A 6,144-nucleotide genomic window follows, 5' to 3' on the forward strand; every position below is an offset into this window, starting at 1 on the left:
TGCTCTCAGTTTATCTACAGCTGCCTCCTCCTACTATTTAAGGTGGGGCTATATTCAAAGGGTTAACAAAGGGCTATTGCCCATAGTTGTATACAACTCTAGGTCCAGGCTAGAAAAATAGCAAGAAGGGCAGTGATGCAGAGTAAAATGGGTGGTGGGTTGCTGGGGGTGAGTTTTGTTAAATATCATGGCCTTATTGCAAGCAACCCTTTGGTCTCCAAAACCAATGAATTGGGTTCAAACCTTAGTGGAATCCTCCTTACATTGCTCCAAATGGGGTTCATCTTGGTTTCATGGAGTAGCTGCTAGCCCTGAGGTCATATTTCAGCAAGACTCTAATTACATTAATGGCAAGCAATAAATATATGGAGGATATACCCCAAGTGCCAATCCATAGTGATTCACATCTTTCTCACTTTTACAGTTCCCTTCTAATGGAATGACTAATTAACAAGCCTCAATATCAATATCTCCAGACTAGAAACAAACCAGATGACAGAGTATCATAAGGGTTTCATTAAAGCATTCTCCTGCAATATTTATAATGATTGTGTTAATGTTTGTGGACCTTTAGAACATATTCATTTCTCTATTTATATTAAAGGAGGGAAGCTCATTAAATATCCTATTAGAGAGAGATCTTGAGAGATATTAAAGATGTTCCCTTTTCCATCTATTGTCTATGTATTTTTTTAGGATGTTCTGCAAATTTCTGCATGTTCTGACTTTGGGAACTTCCCTTTAATAAACCCTCCTCCCCCTCTTACTGCAGCCCCTCCCTTGCTTATAGCAACATCCTCCCTTAGCTGCTGACTTTTATTAATTATTATATTTTTATATTCCATGTTATTAGTCATTACATACAAAATGTAAAGTTTTAAGGCCACATAGGATCCCATTTATCAGGATTCCCTTCATCAAATGACGATCAACCAATACCATTCAATACCCTGATATACCTCCATCAAACAATTAAAGATCTTACCCACTGTCTACATACAAAATACATGAAAGACTAGAAACTTTTTTTTACAGTCAAAAGTTATAGTTAGAAGTTAGCTTTCCAAAAACAGAAAGCTAAATTAGGCAAAGATCTGAAATTTATATAGCTTTTCAACATCACACAGCCATGACTGGCAAGGGAAGAGACCTGAATTTTGTCATAATTATGTAACACTTACAGGTCTTCTACCTACATTCACCCATAATGTGTAATGGGTGAACTGATGTCAGGTGGATATTGAACTACAAGTACAGACGTAGCTAATACTGACCTTGGTGGACTAAGCGGGGGTCATTCAGTAGCACTCTATCAGTAGCAATGTTTTTGGCGTGACGTTCTTTCCACTTGCCAGCAATGTAAGGGAAATTTTTATAAAGGTCGAAAAAGGCTGCTCTAAATAATGTCCTAGCAATTATTCCTTTCTGTGTGTCTGGTGATACCCAATGAAAAATACAATACACATCCAGGAGCCGGACAATCATTTTGATATGAAATAAAATACAGGTCAGAGCCAAATTGCAGGATACAGGTACCTTTTATATAAGGTTCATGGTGGGGTTGGTGTTAAATAATTAGATTTTTTGTACACATACCAGGGTGGATTAATGGATAAAGTCAGGGGTCCGCTGTACATTTTAGTCAAGACAAGCATGTCCATTTGTCTAGATGCCAATTATCTGATGTATGTACATAGATTTAGTCTCCTCTTCTTTTTTGTAATGCTAATAAATAGTGAGAAGGGGGAGGGAATGGACATATACTTTATTGTTGCTTGATTAAACCTGGCAATTCATTCATGAATATAATGAATGAATGACTCCTATCTTTATAATGGCCTTTCCAAGCCCAGAATGGGGTGGTGCCGTGTGTGTATGGGTCATGGCCAGCATTAAATGTTCTTTTTCTATTTTCAGTTAGACATGAGAAAAATTGATTAGTGATTTTGCATTTTTCATTAATTTGTACAGAAAGTTGAATAAAATAGTGAGGGCTATAAAATGAGGTTGGCTACGATGAAATCCTTTCGTACCTTTAATAAAAAGAAAAAACAGAAAGAAATATTGACTTTCTTACTATTTTTATTTTAAGCTAAAATTCAGGAAAATATGTAAGACACAAATGCACCTCTGTAATTATTAATACACCATTCATGGGTAACTGTCCTTACAAATACAGTTATTCTTCACCCTATACTGTAGCAAAAAATTCCTACCTGGAATGGGCTATTGGGAATACATGCTTACCACAGTCCGCTGCATTTCTGTATCAGATCCTGAAAATACAGCGCTTCTGGGCCAAGGACCAGGTCTTGTGTCAGTGCCAGGTCTAAGACAACAATAGGTGGGACTGAAAGTAGAACCAGTTCATTGCCCAATGGTGTGCTGTATAGAATTTCAGGACAGCAGATCTTCCTGGTTCAAGAAGCCCCTAATAAATTACCTATGCCACATATGCGTATTACATTGCAGTGCCATTATTTTAAATTTTTCTACTCCATTGTAGTACCATTCCTTCACAACGGCCTATTCTATTGCAGTGCCATTCGTTCTATTTGCCCATTTCATTGAGTTCCATTCCTTTATATCTGCCTATTTCATTGCAATGCCCACCTACTATTTTTGTGTTTTTCATTGCAGTGCCATTGCTTCACATCTCCCCTTTCCATGTGCAGTGCAATTCCTTCCTATTTGCCAATCCCATTTTAGTGCCATTCTTTCCAAATTTGCCTATTCCATTGCAGTGCCATTCCTATTTGCCCATTTCAGTGCCATTCCTTCACATTTGCCTATTCTTTTCCAAATGTGATGTACATGTAAGCTAATGTGCAGTAATTTGTATAACAACATGCATTGCATTAAAACAGCTAATTTAAATGAGCAGCCATTGCATGGTAATGGAAGAACATACAGACCTTTTTTTAATCTTCGGCACACCACAAGGCTCTGTATATGAGTTGTTCCGCAGTGTGGTGGGGGTCATTGCACTACTACTGTACTGTGCATTATGGTTCCATTCTAAAGGACTGTATATAATTGTAATGCATTCTTGTATAGGGGGCTTTAAACAACCTGGACAGATGCTCCAACCCTTACCTACTATATTTAAAAAAATGTGGTTAGCTGTCTGTGTTCTTGTTGTTGAGAATCTCTTCAATTTTTGTTATAGTGACCACTGTCACATTAGCAGACTTAAATAAATTAGGGAAACACTTCTCAACAACCTTACAGACAGCAATGACCATTCTTCATTCATACGCAGCACCTGGGGTTCCACTTTAAAGAAAACTGCAAAATCAATAGGAAAGGTATTATCATAACATGGAGCGAAGTTCACTTGTGCAATGTGCAGATGTATTAATGTTCATACTAAATGACTATTTAAATAGAGAAATAAAAGTTTGGCTTGTAGGACTCTGATGCTGACTTTTCATTTCTGATCCCTGCCAATCCTTTGATGGTAGCGGGTGTGAACTATCGACAAAGTTTAATTTGAAACTAATGAAATTTACTATAAGTGTAGGGTGGATTTTTTTGATTAGAGAAGGGTTAGAAAGTTTGTGGGGGTTTGTTGCTCTGTGTATATAGGAAAGATTTCCCCTCACTTCCTGTCTATAGGACACCTAAGCATATATAAGCATATATAGGTTTCAATACCAAACTATGACAACCATTGTCTTTGCTGCTAATTATTTGCTTAAAGAAAGTTAAACTAAATGAAACACTAATGTAAAATAACCCTGGGTTTTGCCCCAGCAAAGAGATGCTGCCCTTTTGTCCATGCAAAGTGACAATGTATTTGCAAAGGTTCCCTCTTCCCCCACACCTTCCTCTGCTCAGCATGTCTGCATTGCCACTCCTTGCTGCAGCTGGTTCTGAAATCAGAAGCAGTGACAACGGGGGTTTGGTGATTTCAATCATGTGAGAGTTCAAGTCAAGCAATTGGCTCCAAAGCCCAAACACTATGGAACACTTTTGTTTCTTGTTTTATTTGCTGCAAACCTCTCCCCTTCCAATTTCATATTTTTACCCCTTCCCCATAATAAAAAAAAATGCCAAACTGCACCCTGTCCACATTACATGACTGCCCCCAGCTTCTTTTTCCTGTGTTTAAAAAAAGAAGCAGATCTGGCTGTAATACTTACCTCCTCTCCGCCACTGCCCCTGCAAATCTACGAGGGGTGCTAAGAAGTTCCTGGCTTTGCCCAGAAAGAAGAGAGCCAGAGATATGAAATAACACATTTATTCAACATATTCCCCCCTGAGACTGATGTACTTGGTACAGGGCAGTTGCTGCTTTTCTAGACCGTTCAAATAAAAGTTAGGTTGGGCCGCAAACCAGCTCTCAGCAGCATCTTGGACGTCAGAAATATCCTCAAAACGTTGCCCCTTCAGGTGTTTCTTCACATTTCTGGAACAGATAATAGTCCGAAGGGGCCAGGTCAGGTGAGTAGGGGGATGGTGGACCAATTGGAAACCCAGGGTGTTTCATTTGGCAGCCAAAACGTTGGACGTGTGTCCAGGTGCATTGTCCCGCAAAAAAAAGAATCTCTTTGGTCAACTTTCCACGGCGTTTCGTCTTAATTGCCTCATTCAGCTGGTCCATGAGGTTAGCATAATACTGTCTGGTGTTACTAGAGCCCTGAGGTAGGTAGTCCACCAACAGAATACTGTCTTTGTCACAGAAAATGGATGCCATGACTTTTTTGGCCCATGTCTGGGTTCGGAAACCTCTTCGGCCACGGGGACCCGTGGTGGCGTCATTCCTTTGACTGTTCCTTGGTTTCAGGATTATAGATGTGAAGCTAGGTTTCATCCTCAGTCACTAACTGACTAACTGGCTTAAAAATGGGCCAAAACGGCTTTGGATGCTTCAACTCGTTCCTTCTTATGATCACTGTTCAAACATTTCGGCACCCACTTTACTGAAAGCTTGCGCATATCTAGGATAGTGGTGATAACAAACCCAACATGCTCCCGTGAGATGTCAAGTATCTGGCTTTCTTTGCGGATATTCTGCGGTCCTCAATAATCAGCTCATGGACAGCATTGCAGGGTGCCGGGTCAGCTGAGATTGGGGGGTGCCTACAGTGGGGCTCATCTTCAACTTACCGCCCAGTCTTGAAACGAGATATCCAGGTTTTGACAGGGCTCTAGAAAGGACACTTCTCCCCCAGTGTTTGTGACATCTCAGTGTGAATGTCCTTTGCTGACTTTTACTGGAGAAACAATAACTTCATGGTGGCCCGTAACTCCAACCACGTGAAACTTGCTTGTGCCTCTGCCATCACAGCTTCTCACTAAAAGAAAAAAAGTTTTAAGAATCGCAAAGACCTGATATTTGCACAATTACATACTAAGATATTAGGCTGTCAAATGCCTCATTTGACTCATTTTTCTATTTCATCTAGAAGGAGGCAAAGCCAGGAACTTCTCAGCACCCCCTCGTATTTTTACGAGGACTACATGAAGTCCCCAGTCTTACCGGTTGAGCAATGACCAGTTTTATGTAACCTGGAAGTCTGAGGACATAATGTAAGAACAGAAAAGTTGGTTTCACATAGCATTCTGGACTCATACTTTTTTTTCAATGCCACTCCCTATATTATGGATGGCCACCCAGTCCTGGCTGAGGATCATATTGAGAAGAAGACCTTGCACGTCATGTGATTGGCCTGAAGGTTTTGAAATAGGGAAAAATGAAATAAAAAAGGCATAACTTGAGCAAGAAGAAGCCCAGAGTTTTTATTTATTATTTCACCATACCATAAACTAAGACTTAATTTAATTCACTCAACATCTTAAAATAAACACTATACCAGGAGTGGGGTTCAAACCCACACGGATATACATCCATTGGATCTTAAGTCCAACGCCTTAACCACTCGGCCATCCTGGTGACTGACATTTTTAGCAATAATACTAAGTAAAAAAATGTATATATATATACCTTAAAAAACTGGAATACTCAATTGGACTCCACCCTCTCCTATGTCCATGGCTTTTCTTTGGAAGAGACAAGTCCATAGAGTGGTGGATTTTGGGATAGATATTGCACAAGTATCTGCTTACTCTTCTACATAGGGGAACATTTCTGCCCCACAGATTACAGAACCAATATACATTACTGCTGTGGGATGCTGC

General features: G+C 39.7%; 1 non-coding gene across 1 annotated transcript; it reads right to left on the reverse strand.

The window, feature by feature from the left end:
• Positions 1–5,816: 5,816 nt before the first annotated feature.
• Positions 5,817–5,899, reverse strand: TRNAL-UAA (transfer RNA leucine (anticodon UAA)). Its single transcript has one exon. It is a non-coding gene; the product is annotated as a tRNA-Leu (tRNA).
• Positions 5,900–6,144: the final 245 nt, after the last annotated feature.

The sequence above is a fragment of the Pyxicephalus adspersus genome, chromosome 4 (genome assembly GCF_032062135.1).
Source record: "Pyxicephalus adspersus chromosome 4, UCB_Pads_2.0, whole genome shotgun sequence".
Lineage (NCBI taxonomy): Eukaryota > Metazoa > Chordata > Amphibia > Anura > Pyxicephalidae > Pyxicephalus > Pyxicephalus adspersus.